At 46.9% G+C, this 15,252-nt stretch overlaps 1 protein-coding gene across 7 annotated transcripts in view; it reads right to left on the minus strand.

Annotated features, from left to right (window-relative positions):
• raph1b (Ras association (RalGDS/AF-6) and pleckstrin homology domains 1b) overlaps positions 1–15,252 on the minus strand; it is a 37,263-nt gene that overhangs the window by 20,320 nt on the left and 1,691 nt on the right. For 5 of the 7 annotated variants that reach the window (XM_053416899.1, XM_053416898.1, XM_053416897.1 and 2 more), the window contains exon 2: positions 5,975–6,054. The gene's annotated coding sequence lies outside the window, so the exon portion shown is untranslated. Of the gene's footprint in view, positions 1–5,974; positions 6,055–6,173; positions 7,074–12,719; positions 12,852–15,252 lie in introns of those variants that run through there. The other 2 variants (XM_053416894.1, XM_053416895.1) reach the window with 2 other exon arrangements.

A 15,252-nucleotide genomic window follows, 5' to 3' on the forward strand; every position in this document is an offset into this window, starting at 1 on the left:
TCTGTTCCAGGTTGATATTCAAATCCTGAATCGCTCCCGACATTTGAGTTACAAACAAATCCTTTCACATTTCAATCACACAGGAAGTAGGAGGGCTGGGTATTGGAGCATGACCTTAGCTGTGTAAACACTGTTGTGGCCAGATACTCCTGCTGCTGGTGACTGACTGGATGTTTCCATCAAGCACTTCTAAATAAGACTATTTTGGGATTAAACACTCCACCTACCCGGTGCCTGTGTTATTTTTATAATGTTGCAATAAGAACTAATGAAACCAGGCATCAGTGGTTTGGCTGCCATCATTTCCGCCTCGGAAAAACAGTGAAATACACCCAAACCTCCAAAGCCACCCTGTCCTCACAGCTCTTTCCCTCTTCTCTTAAATGATCTTCAACAGAAAATAACTTACTTCACATTTCTGACACCTCTATTCTAAAAATAATCCCAGCATCACACTTTAATGGGACAATATTTGGCAGAAAAGGGGGACAGGAAGTGACCGGGCTCAGGGCGAGTAAACAACATGGCAATTAAACAAACTCTGTGAACTCTGATGAGGCATGAATACAGTGCAGTGGCGCTTGGCCGCAAATAGCGAGTGGGAATTCTTGAGAGTTTAGTGGCACACAAATGCTCTCAGTGACAAGAGTCTCCGGGGGCCGACGCAGACAAAGGCTCAAACCGAGGGAACACGTAAAACATTTAGCGACCCCGTGGCTAGGAATAGCTGCAAACATGGCCGGGGCAGCCTGGCTACTATGTGTGGGCCCCCCCCCCCAATACTCTGAATACCGCTGACCGACAGACTCTGGGGAAATTATGTGTGAGAAAAAGCAAAAGGGAATGGTGCGTGGGGTCAATTTGAGGAGAAGCATGTTTAATGAGCCACTTTGAATTGATGCAAATACGCAGAGTGGGGAAACTAGGAGGCGCGCCCCAGCTATATAATGTGTTTTAAGAGAAAAGGCCGTTGTATGACACTGTCCTGAAAAAATAAAAGCTTAAAGTTCAAATCATAGCAGCCCTAAAAATTCTTCAGACCTGGATATTGCAGCTCGACACCAAGATCGTGTTGGATAGTTTAGCTTATTTTTCTACGACAGGAAGAAGTAGAGATGCGTTGTCCATCTTTATATAAAGTATATGATACAAACACAAATATTTCCATGTCAATTCCCTGGTGACGAATGAAACTGCCACTACTTTGCAAACTATGAATGAACTGAATATATCAAACTATTGTTTTCATATAATGTTTTCACAAATGTCCCATTCTGTTTTTTTATTAGGCTTGTGCACAACACAACTTCAGTGATATACGACCAATACGTTCTTAAATATATAACACATCAATTTAATGTCTTCCTGACCTCTTCTTTCCTTTGTCTCCTCCTTGTGTCAGCCCCTTTCCCCCCCCCCACAGACTATGAATCACCTCTTACACACACATGTGTCTGATTGTCATCGTAGCCGACATGGCCCAGAATACTCCAGCTATAAAACACACAGTGAAATGACACAGTGTCAGGATATCATAATGACAGCCTGTGTCACACACTGGAGCCAATATACACTTCACCTCTGCACGGCTGCTCGGGTTTAACACCTTTGAGACATAAAACAGATGCAATCTGATTGTGTGAGCGTTATGATAATGGTATCTCCAGGTTCGTGTGTTCAGCGCAGTCTAGTCATTTGCTCATTTCCTTTCCCATCCCTCCTTTCCTCCCTTTTGGGCACTACACCTAGAGAAGAGCGAGGGAAACCACAAACCAGCGTCACTGACTCACGTGGACGTATAAAAGTTAAAAAGTGGACCGAGGAAATTGGCTGTGAGCTGTGGCAACGCTGTTGGTGGAAAAATTCTTTGAAGTTGGGCGCAGCTCGTCGGCCATTATCCAAAGTCTAACTGGGAGTGGTTGACCTGCACTGGCCACAGACATCTGACGCAAAGAATTACGTAATACTCTGTGTGTGTGTGTCTGTGTGTGCTGTGTTTCCTCTATGAATTAGACATGTAGGATAGAGGCAGCTTTAAAAGGTTAAAGAAGGTTATAGGCTTTTAGTTTTACAACACATATCGACGTGCTGACACTCAGCTGTTGTCATGTTTTTGACTCTGCACTCACAAGTCACGCTTGACGGTCGGCTTGACGCTGGCACGATCACAACCACAGTCACGGTTCCATGCTTGGGACACACAACGTAGCCGGCGTTCGTGTTAATGTGCCATGCTGGCTGTCAACATATCCAACTGCCTCATGGGATTTGATGAGTTCTTGTACTCTGAGAAACATTTATCGATGCTTTTAGCTTTATACGCTCTAAAACACAACGGGTCCATCATGGCAATGACTAACAGCTGTTATATGCATTTTAGACTGGAAGTTGCTTTACACAAAAAGCTTTCAGGCTGGAATCTAATGATAGTGTTTGAAATTGGCGGCTACAAGGTCAAAATATACTGTTACACTTTCGGCTCTGCAGCGTGGGGATTAGTCAGCACTCCTGGACTTGCAGTACAGATAAAGATAACAACTACACCATCTTCTGCAGACTGAGAGCTGCTGTAATTAATAGGAGTAGCTTCTATATTTTATTATATTGTCATGAGGAACGTAATGTCACACAGAACAGCAGAGGAGGAAGCAGGGAAGGACTAATTGGGGAAGGGAGATGAGATTGGTAGGAGGCCAGCGAGGAAGCAGGGAGAGTGATGGAGGGGATGATGGATAGGTACTATAAGGGTGGGAGGGGGTCAGCTATTAGCCTGTGAATATAGGGGAGGCCCTGATGGCCAAAACAACAGCTCTAGTGTCATTAGTCAAGCATGACCAACAGCCTGCAAGCTGAGGAGGAACCCGCACACAAACACACGCACATATGGATTCACAAAAACACACACACGCTCGCTGCAGCAGAGCGTGACACCGGCCGCCACTGTGGCTTATACAGCCAATTAGGAAGGAGGGGCACAGAAAGAGATGAGGGGGGGGGGGGACAGGGAGAGGAGAAAGATGAGGAGGATGTCAGAGGTGGACAGATGGAGAGGGAGTAAGGGGGAGGGGTGGGAGGGAGGGAAGAAGGGCAGGAGAAACAGAGGAGAGGCAGTGTGAAAATGCATAGTCACACTAGTGGGTGGTAGGTGTGAGTACTAAGCTTTATATCAGAGGGAGCTCAGCTTCAGCCGCCGTGCATGTATTCTAACAGGCGTCGCCATGGCAACACACGTGCACATCTCCACGGATGGACCTGCAGCGATCACGGAGATAACTGACATGTGAAGAGCTGATTCCACATCCAAGGCTTCTGATGACATCTGCCTGGAATCCTTAGAATTTCCCGATAATGCATTAAATGGTAAAAATACATGTGGGTGAGACTCCTGTCACCGTTTATCACTCATTCTCTCTTACGAACAAACAGACGTAGGATGGGTCAGCCTCTCTGCTTCCCTGCAGGGCAGCAGTCCAAATGTGAAATCAATAGTCTTGTCCCTGCCCTTAAGAGTTCGGATTACATCCACACACACATTTATATATTTATATATACGTACACCCACACAGGGGCTCAGGTGGTCTGCTGCAGTGAGTACACACACTTTAAAACATGATGCAGCACTGCAGCAGCAGCAGAGACAACAGAGGCTGAGTGCCGAGCAGGACTGGCAAGACATTCCGAAAAGGGAAAGAGATGAGAGGCCCACTGCTCTGCTTAAATAAAAAGAGCCAAAATCCTGTGAAGTAAAATTATTCAACTTGCAGAGCTGATGCTAATTTTGTGTCTGCTCCGCCATGAACGTGCAGCTCCACAGAATGGAGTGTGGTTAAATCTAGGACACCGGACCAAAGGATTCTTTCGTATCTTTGTCACTTAATACTTCCAGATTGTTTGTGTTTTAAAAAAATCTAAGTGTGTCATAGATAGATTAAGAATTAAGTAGATTTACATGGAAACATTCAAACAGTCTCATCCTGTGTTATCATCTCCTCTGGATAAATGAAATCATTATGTGCCAACAGGAAGAACTTTCCATTTGCTTGGTCTAGCAGAACAGCGGGTTTGCATCTGCCACCTGATAGGGAAAACAAAGCACAGTGGGCAACACAAACACACACAATCGCGCGACCGGTGCGCAAAAAGCACATTCCTGCTGCAACTAGCCAGCCGTGTGCAATGTGTCCTACCTAAAGGCAAAGAGAAACACGTATGCATCACATATCACAGGCAGCTGGGCACGTCTTCCCCACGTTTGTTTGCTACACTTCCCATCTCCCCCCTTGCTAAGCTACAGTGACTGGCTTGTGCTGAGACTCTTCGTGTGATGCTGAATGCGAAAGCAAATGTCCAAGTGTGTGTTTGTGTGTCTCATCGGACAGACACACACAAAAATGTGCCAGTCTGTTTCCTGCCACACCACCACCCCCCCCCCAGCATTCCTGCTGTGCCAACACTGCCATCCTTCCAAATGTGGAATGCCTGTCCATGCACAAATGAACACACACACACACACATACACACTCTTCATTTCCCAAAGATCCTTGTGGCTGCGATTCGTATATGTCTTCAGGGAACAACACGGGGGAGATCGTTCCAAGGACAGTCTGTTTTAAGAAAAGGCCACATGCATGAATGAAACAGTTGCTATGGTAACCACATCCCAGAACAATGACATGTAAGCCGTGGCCTCGTGCGTGTGTGATGTGCATGCTGACTAATATTGACAGCCCGGTGTCAAAGTTAGTGAGCGTCTCTGCTCGACAAACCTCTCCTTGGAGAACACGACAGTTACAGCCACAGAGCCGCCATCTGCAAACACACGGCTTCAAACGTTGACACAAGACAGAGACACATCCTGAAACTGTTTGAGTCCCGGGGAGAGGGCTTCCTTCCCTCGGCCTCAGGCTCTGTCACCACTGGGGTCCCATGTTTTAAAATCCATCCCACATCCTGGCTGTAACATACAGAGAACATGGAAGCTGTATTGAAACCTATAGTTAGAGTTTTACAGATCTGCTGTGGTGAATTCGAGTCTTGTGTTCTCTGCAGTCCTGCCCCAGGCGTGATGCTCCTTGGTCGGACCGCCCACCTCTGCCGGGGCTCACATGCACACACGCAGGCGTCATCCCGCATTGCATTCAAAGGAAAAAGAATATATATGGTGCCTGTACGAGTTCATCAAGCCGTTGTGATGCACATTCTTTTTTTTTCTTATTTGTGAGCTGAAAATAAAATGCAAGGTAGCAAATCTGACAGTGATTGAATCTAGGTTTTGAAAACCAGCGTCACACAGAGACAATTTGACGCTTCATCCTGTCATCAATTAGTTAATTTCAGAAAAAAGCAAGTCAGCGTCTCTTGTTCACATAAAAGTTAGAACCTTTTGAGAAGCTGGGGCTGCAAACTGAACCCAGATCTGTGACAGTTGGAGAGTAAAAGGTTCACTGGAGGGAGCATCTTGTTGCTGCAGACCACAGACGTGGCTCAGCCTCACATGGTTCCACTTTAGTCTGGAATTATCTCCTTCGGCGAAAAAGACTCTTCCCCTGACAAGATCCTCAGAGGCTTGACTCCTCTTTCATTTGGCTTTGATTTACAAGGCCTCCCGACTGAGGGTTTGACGAGGGGGGGGGGTGTGAAGCCTCCTCTCGACGCTCCACCAGCTCTGGAGTTACCTCTTTTTTTCTCAAAAATAACAAACACATGGATCCACACTGTCAACTTAACTTTAGATTTGAAAGCAAAGAGATGACAGATGATAGCTGGGGTGAGCACATGATGTCTTAGACATGCATGTCAGAGGCATTTGAGACCAGCTTAAATATAACCTCCCTGCTGGACAGCTTGTTACAACAGCAACTGGTGTCAAAATAATAATCTCTGTGGCATTTTGTAAGGAAGCCGGAGTTTTGCGAGGCTTACCCCAATGCAGTCAAAGCAGCGTTTACTCAGTCTGGTTTACAGGAAGTCTTACCTCTGAAGTGGCTTGATCTCCTTCCTATTGAGGTTTAAGGTCAGACGAATCCTCCACTCTGCGACCGGGTACTTTATCGCCTGGGAGCAAGAGAGAGAGGAAGAACAAAATCCATCACGTGTTAATTGGTTGGAATATTTTGTCGCTGCAGTAGCAAAAACACAACCCGTGCCATCCAAGGCCATTCGGTCAAACGTACGTATCCCCGGTGTTTGCTCTCACTGCACTGCAGAATTCTGGGAATTGTCGGTCGGCAGCTGGAGGAGAGCAGACTGATTTCAGTGTCACAAGAATGCGGAGGATTAACGACGGAGGGTGCTTCAGTGAAGAGACTTAACTAAGCACAGACCAAATGACACGCACAGCCAGAGAGACACTTATCGCACAGCTCTGAAAGCAATCAAGCGCACTTCTCCCTTCATTATGAAGTCTGTTCGTTATTACGGCGAGATTAAGAAGACGACACGTGAGCTGCAGAGGCCTCATCTGACTACAAAGCCCTTCAGACCCACACACACAGCTCGCCTTACAAGCAGGCTACCCACCACAGGCTGATCATTTCCCCAACGTGAGTCAGAGTAGAAACTCAAACCTTGTCAAAACTCTTACTCGTGTATTACCTGTGAGTCACCGGACTCCACCAGGTCTCAACAACACCGACCAATGTTAAAACGCTTCGGCGAGTCATCAACTCGACGCTGACTCACACCGGCTTCACCTTATTTAATCTCAAACAACTTGAATGCTGATTCATAGCCTGGCATTAAACTAGAATAAAGGCATGTCAGGTTATAACGCGCTGAGCTGGCCGGATAATACCAATGCGATGATTCGGTCGCGGTGCGCGTGTTGACTTTGCCACTTCCTCATAGTGTGTGTTTACTCTGTGTGTGAGATAGGCAGCTGATGTTGTGGCTAACTACGAGGAGGCTTTTCCCGCTGGCCTCAGCTGTTCCTTCGTCTCTGGACAAACCAACTGTTGTTCAGCCCCAGCATGTGGCCCTTCCCCTGGTGGAAAATAAAAAAAAGTGTGCGAATGCGTGTTTTCACAGCAAATAAGATTCTCGTAACAGGGAAAGTGTCAGAAAGAGCACAGGTCTGTTTGTGGTTGTGCACACGCACGCTATCCATACGTGTGTGTTTAAAACACAATTGCCTGTTTGAATTACAGGTCGCCCCCCCTTCCCCCACCACCGCCACCAACTCTCTCTCTCTCTCTCTCTCTCTCTGGTGTAATTTGCACACAGCTAACGTGTGATATCACTCAGTCAACACGAGGCCATAGAGCAGGTGTGGCAGTGACACATGGGTCTGTGCAGCTGCAGGGAACACAGTTGCTGCAGTCACAACAGCACACAGGCCGGCGGCAGCTGCTGGTCGGGGCTGAAAACAAAGGCAGGCCAGCGACACATGCACAGATAAACAGGACTGACTTTTTAACCACACTTTGAACAAAGAGGGAGACGACAACGTTTCATTTGAAGCCTTAAATCAAACATCACTGCTTCCACTTCAAAAAATATAAATTCCAGGAAGTACAAGTAGATATTCCCTGAAATTGCTGGGTGTGAGAGCGCAAATGCACAAGTCAGTTGCTCCAGACGTTTTCCAGAACTCTTCCTGCCAGCCCCCCCCCCCCCCCCCCCCCGAGAAAGATACGAGCCCGTGTGACGATAACATTTTCTGGGAAAATTCACAGCGAGCAAGTGATGGTGTCTACGTCATGTCCTGCCTCCTGCTCCTGATCAGGAAGAGATCCAGATCAAATTTTCAGATCTTTTTCTGAGGCGTCATTAAAGTTCTGGCCAAAAACTTGGGTATGAGAAGTAGAAAGGCTCAGATACATGTTTATGGAGCCTCTGCAAAAAGGGCGGCGAGAGGAGCGTGACCTGGAAACAATATTTCCCCTTGTGACTGCCCTGGGGCGACTGTGGGCACGACAAAAAAAACATACAACTGCCCTAAAGGTGCCCTGTGTGTCAAAGTTTTTACAACGCTTAGTCTCAACAGACTTTTTATGTGGCCCTGACTGGTGCCCCACTTCAACAACAGACCAAGGGGACACACAGGACCTATGCAGAGGACACAGGTGTGTCCTTGTCCAGTAACAGCTTCCCCCCCCATTTATGGCAAAGCTTTGGGGTGGCTCATTTCCTGTCAGGGCAGGAAGTGGGAAGGAGGGCAGGGGGCAGCGATGATGTCACAGCAGGAAAAAGAAAGACTGGATTGTTGAAGGGAAAGCCCAGGGAATGAGTAAGCAGGAATCAGACAGAGCTACTTGCACGATATGTTTGTCAAATATATTCTGTATATGGTGCTGATACAGAAAGTGATACATGGACTGGTGTTAGTCAAATGTGCCTTTTACAATAAAAAACAAATAAGAGGTATTGTCTAAGTAAGACTCCAGTTATAAAACCTGGGTTTAGGATCATACAGCAGAATCCAATCCAATAAAATACACAGGGGAAGGTTAGCTTACTAAAGACATTACAAACTGTACCACACTACAAACGGTAACCTTAAAAATACCACTTGTATGTTAATCATAATCATGCAAGGTGGTAGCAAAGTATTATATTACGGTAACACTATAATATGGCTTTAATTTAACACTGAAATACAACCATAAACTAATCTTTAAACAGAGACGGAAACCTGTTCTCGAACATTTCTGCACAAAAAAGCAGAAACTCCATATTATAGACGCATCACAGGCTCCAGATAAATCACGAGAGATGCATTCCTCTCATTCTTGTCTTGCTGCACATCTGGATATGTGATGCGTCTCAGTGATACGGCAAGGCAAAGACCGTTGGACGTGATAATCTGCTAGTGGCCTCTGTTTCACAACACGAAACATATCTGCTCCCTTATTCAACACTGATCTGTACAACGGTGGCTGGTTGCAGCGAGATGTATTGATCGGAGAGCGGCAAGCAGCCTCTTAATCCGGTTTGAGAGCAGGCTGAGGCCTTATCAGTGACCCTGAACACTCTTGTTAGGTCACTGAGATACAGCATCAGTCAGCTGAGGGATGGACGTCTACAGAAGCCATCCTCACAGGGAAGGAGCATTAGTATTGATCAGCTCTTACACCAAGTCAAGTGCAACTCACAAGAAGTAATCCTGCCACAGTGGACTGCCTGACCTCCTGAGGAAGTCCTCTTCAAATGTCAAATCTCAATAAAGGAAATCGTACATTTGAAAACTGAGCGTCTGTGCCTTTATAAGATCCAAACTGTGTTGAGGGTGCCACAGAACTGATCCTCTGTTTACAGACGACTTTGGCTGTTTCCACTCGCACACACAGTGACGTCTGGTTGCAATTACAAGGAGCTGATCTCCCCTCCTCAGTGGGATTCTCCACGGTCCGGGCAGTGAGCACACGGCTCTGGAAAAACCACACATGGTGGGAATTATGGAATAATGCTGCATCAGGAATGTTCCCACGATGGCCAGTGGGGTCTGATGGGGGTCCCCGGTGGGTTTCATGGGTAATGTAACACACACATACAAACTTATGTGGTCAAATGCCTCTTGTGCTAGTCCACAGTTGGACCCGTTGCTCTTGCGGTGGATTAAAATGGAATTTTTTTGTTCCAGCATTTTGAACCATTTTCATTCATAGCACCACAACTCATTAGCACAGATCGCACAAAGCAGCTCAAAGACAGAAATCAAATCGCATCCACATCATTGCGTTCTGTAACAGCAGTTAGGGGTGAGGGGTCAAGCTGGCTGAACGCAAATATGCTAATGACGGCTCCCCACAGCATTAAACTTGGTCGTGGTGCCACGAGTTGCCTGTGTGGCACGTGGACCGAAATAATCAGGAGTCACTAGAGAGTGAAGATCAGCGGAGCAGACACAGATTAGCAAGCTACTCAGCAACTAACTTAACCCAGTCAACAGGGGCTCGGGCTCAGTGGGAGAGCTGCAAGGGTATTAGTGAATGAGATTAGGCAAAAGCACGCACTTGCACACACACAGAGCACTATTTTGTGAGATTAGGCCTGAAGGTCTGAGCGACAGACAGGGGATTCTATCCCAAAAAGATGTGTCAATCCACTACTCCGACGACTGCTCTCCCTGGATCCTCTCTGTGTTGTAGGTCACTGCAGTTACTATCTGAACCTCCTACATTCCTTCAGTGTCCCACATGAACCCTGATGTTAAAAAGAAGGAAAAGATCCAAAGAATCCTGGCAGCATCGGTCTGTGCAGTAAACGCAGAACTCGAGCTTGAAGCCAAGTGTTGTGAAAAAGTGCGACTTGCGGACGTTGATGGAGGAAAAGCGAAGGATGACCTCAGCGTTTCCAAACCGCTTTTATTTCACATGACATCAGCAGCAGAGGAGAACTTTTTATTGGTTCTCATAAACTTGTCTCTCCTTCTCCTCCCCCTCCTCCTCCTCCTCCTCCTCTCACATTATCACCCTCTTCCTCACAGGTGTCCCTCCACCTCCACCTCCACCATGACTTTTTTCTGGCAGCCAGCTCGGTCACCAGTGACATGGCGATGTGCGTTGAACCCTGCGGTTCTTGGCTCTTGGCTCGGGAGGCACTGAGCGGGCAATGTGTCGAGGGCGGGCTGCTTTCCAGGCCCTCTGGTTTCCACTGCTTGAAGTTTCACCAGATGCTGCCTGGAGAGTGTAGCTACATGAGCAACTTTCATGATTATGGGTTAGATTGTAGTTAAAGATCTGAGGAGGGGGTGGGGGGGTAGGCCAAAGTGCATATTTAATGACAAAACAAGACATTTCAGAGCTAGTTTTTGCTCTATTGCTTGTTCAAATCTTAAAATGAAAAACAGAAACAGTTGGAGCTTTTAAATCACATAGGGACGAGTCTGGTTTTGCCGTCAGTGCATGTACATGATTTAAAGGAATCCTTCTGGGGCTACAATTCAAATAAATGACAACTTAAAGCCAGTGTATCCTCAGGTCTGGAATCTGTTTTCCGTGCATGCCAAGATATTTGTTTGTTCCAGTGATTCAGACGTATACCACTGCTTCTGTAACCACACACACAAACACGACCTCCCAACACAATGTGATGCCAGGAACAGAACGCTGTAATCCCTGCATCCCTGACATTTTCTGATAGTCTTATAATGTCACTATTGTTGGCGTGTACACCAGGAAGTAAACTAAAACTGAATCCTATGGAATGGAAATGGTTAGAGAGCCATAAACTCGTCTAAACAGGGGTCACTTGCACATTTAAGGCCAAGAGGCAGGCATTTCACAGTGGGGTGAGGGGACACAGTTGGGTTAAATTTATTTGTATCACTGTGTGTGTGGTGTGTTTCTCCCTCAAACCCTCGCTATGCTCGACTGTAAATGTTACCAGAGACTGCAAACAAACACAAACAACCCCGCACACACAGACACGCAATCTGCTGTTATGTTTTCATGAGAACCGGATGATCTCTGATCAGACAGGGAACCGAGAGGACACAGGAACTCCTCATGTTTATCCCAGACTATGACCGTGATCTGCTGCCTGCAAAGGACTGGGAATTCTATTTAATTCAGTTAAAAGGAGAAAAGCAAGCACGTGAAAGCAATAACGAGAGTAAGGAAATGAATCAGCTGTCTCGTGCTTATGGAATTCGTACAAACGACAGATCGTACATCACCCCCAGTCGATACTGCACATTTTCTACACCGCAGCGGCTGCATCAAGGCACCGCATGTGGATTTCCTGTGACTTAGCACTTTGTGGGCTCATAACAATATTCCCTCTAAAGCACTCCTGCCTGCCTTTAGCATTTTGTGTGCTCTCCATTATCCGTGGCCCACATCTAAAGACTGTCCATCTTCGCAGACGGGCCGTCCCATCCATCAAGCCGTCCCGTAACTTCTTCGGTGGAGCTGCAACTGTACTTTGCTGTGGACGCAGGGAAAGAAACACAACACCATAAATCACCTCCTCCGCTCCACCCTCTCCTCGCTGATACCCGATGCCACTGCAGGAATTCTGGTTGAGAATTCCCACTGGGATGAGATTCCCCCTTCCCCACCTTGGATGTGGGATCAATTTCAGGGTGATTACCCAAACTGTGGGTGACTTAACTGACGGATAGGAGCACACAAAAAACACAGGAAAAGCGCCTGGAGGCATTGTGGCAGTCACAGGTGCTGATCATGCTGGACTTGCATGACTACGAGCAACAGCTCCACCACAGAGGTACTTTTTCAGCACCCGCCATTTCCTGTTGAATTAACAAAGACCCCTGATGGCACTGAACGAAACAGACCTTCTATGATACAGTAGCAGCCAGGCGATGAGAGGCAGCCACCTGCCGCTGTCAAAGTCACACTGATTAATAGCTGCCTAAGCCGCTTAAACAAACTGTTCAGTGAAAGCAGCGGCAAACAAAAGAGACAGCTAATGAATTCATATAACAACAGGTTGGAAATTTATCATAACAGATGAGATAAAATGTAGAAAAAACAAGTAATGGAAGAAGTAGTTTGTAAATACAGACTGAAAAATTGACAGGCTCCTTTCTAGACCCACGTTGTTTTTTTCCATGTGCTGAATCATAATCCCACACAGAGAAATCCAACATTAAAGATTGAGAAGGATCAGTTCCTCCAATGACAAGAGCCAGAATGGACCAAGATGCAATGCAGCTAGAACAAGAGGACAAAGAGTAAAGGGACGGAACTATCTCTTTTTATCTACTCCGGGAGAGAAGCGCTCACCGCCCACTGGCACAGATATGAAAAACTCACATGGCAAGGAGATCCGATTGTAGGTCAATCATCACCGTTGGTATCTTGCGTTGTCTTTGCAAAGCGGTGTATGCCCTGTGCGCTTGAGCGAGGGCTGAGAACATGCCCTCCTTCTGCCCACTCCGATCAGCGGTGCAGGAGGAGCATAGGCGCTGCCTCGTCCATACACTGATACAGCTCGAGCGAATGATCCGGCGAGGGGACGGATTCACCACGCCTCCACGTGGGCGTCGGTGAAAAAAGCCTCCCTTGCAGACGACCAGAAATCAATCACCACGAAAGAAAAGGCTGCACTATGAAGATTTAAACAGTTAATTTCCTGTAATTGAGGGCATTTGTGCAAGTTTCTAAATGTGCATTAAAAGGGCAACAGGAAGAGCAGCATGCTATGTGGAAGAGGCGAGGCTTCGGAGGCCACAGGCGGGCGGGTTAACCATTTGTCTTTGTTTCCAAATGGCAGGGGCAGCTGCCGCCAAAGGTCAGCAAAATGTTACCAGAACAAGGCCCTATACAAGCAGGGACCATGTGCCCGCGACAAGTGGGGGGGAGGGACACACCCAGGTGGAATGACACACAGCTACTTTCTCTCTCGCGTTCATTCACACACACACACGGCACAGCCATCTAGTCTGGCATCATGAGGCCGGGCCCTGGTGCAGCTGGTGGCCTTTATCTTCTCCAGTCCCCCGAACCAGAAGTCCAAGTCGCTCCTATCACTGTGGAGATATCAGGTTACCCTCTCTCCCCTCCGGCTCATCTCAAAGCCCTGTTTGAAGTGCCATCCTCCCATCCCGTGCTCTCCACCTTTACCCACCTACACCCGCGGCAGCTGTAACACAACCTGTAAACCTACACCGACCACCATCGCCCCCCTCCACCACACGCCAGCCTCTCATCTTTTGAGCTTTTGTGCAGCACTGTCTTATGCCCACAGACAGGGATCGGGATGGATGGGCAGAGGTCAGACATGGCAGCTCGTACAGCAGAGCCGGGGAAGGCGCTGACAGACGGACGGTGCAACACACACACAGACACACACACACCGAGAATAGCTTACAATCCCTCTGCGAACATACACAGTCTCTGGGGATCATTCCTCAAGTCCAAAATTTCTCTGACAACTGTTTTTCACATCTAATCAACTTACACCCCGAGGAAATCAAGCGGAAGAAAAAAAATGGAAGCGGAGGAATGGAAGGAGGAAAGCAGATGGGGTTTTTCTTCTTCTTCTTCTTCCATTCCACGTTTGGCAAAACAAGACGAGAGCGGATAAATGAGAAAACCATGTTACTGGTTATGTATTTAGAGCAGTCTTCTTCCTCAATACATATGGATACCCCCCCGTCCCTGGGTTCTCTTTTTACCAGGAGCTGAAACATTCTTTACATGTGCTTTTAAAACAGCGGCCGTGAACTGACTGACACGCTCTGTTCGCACATGTGTTTTAGCTCTGAGGCTAGAAATGAAATCCATGACTGAGCTGAACACAGCGGCTTCAGGATAACTCAGATGTTTTGTATGATCTCATTACACGCAGCATCATACTCTGCATGTCCGTACTCTCCCTACCTTTCAAGTTGTTTACGTGTTTGTGCGATCGCCTTCACTGAGCGATGATGCTGAAAAACATCTGCTTCAACTACCTGTTGGAATTCAGCCACAGGCCTCAAATAGACTCAAAAACAAGCCTCTGGCGTCAAAAACAGCAAATATTGTCTTTCCCTTTTCTAAAAACCAGTATGATCGTTAAGGTTCTTAAAAAAACAACATTCATAATGGGACCCGGCACAGGAAAACCAAGCCACAGTATAACAATGCCCAAAAGGAACAAAAACAACCCATCACCGGGGTTTCCAGATGTGCTTTGGGGCATCGTACATTTCTTTCATCATCTTGTGTCTCTGAAAAAGACACTCGGGGAAATCTGACTCCAAACGCCCGCTATCTCTCTCTTGCAAAAAAACATAACAAGCTTTAAAAGGCATCTGCCCGAGGGCGAAGGGGGCGACCAGAGGGCCAGTGGTTATTTTCAACCCATTGACTGCAAGGCAAGCGAGAGGGTCGCATTGTCGCTGCGCTGTCTCGATGCCTAAAATAATGGGCTCCTCGTCTGGTGCTTTGTGGGGGTAAATCCAGCGTGGCCTGGGGGACACAGAGGGTCTATTATGAAGCCACTGTGCTGGGGAAGAAAGGACAAGTGGCTGCTGAGGAGCTCATTGAGTTTGTTTTGCTGTATTCACCCTTCAACTGAAGAGTTAGAGTTAAAAGGTCTGGTATTCGTAGTGCAAATAAAAGAAAATACACACATCCCTAATATTGACTTGGCATTGACTTCCATTCATTGTGGACAGCCTAACAAAACCTTATCCCTAATCTAAACCGTTTTCCCCAGTACTTAACTATCAGATGTTCTTTATCAGTTTGTTCATTTATTTTATGAATTTATTGGTCGGGTTTTGAGTGCTGCATTTTAACGCCAGCTCAACTTTAACCATGACAAATCGATGCCTAACCACAACTCATCCCTGACAAC

This window comes from Pleuronectes platessa, chromosome 24 (genome assembly GCF_947347685.1).
Source record: "Pleuronectes platessa chromosome 24, fPlePla1.1, whole genome shotgun sequence".
NCBI lineage: Eukaryota > Metazoa > Chordata > Actinopteri > Pleuronectiformes > Pleuronectidae > Pleuronectes > Pleuronectes platessa.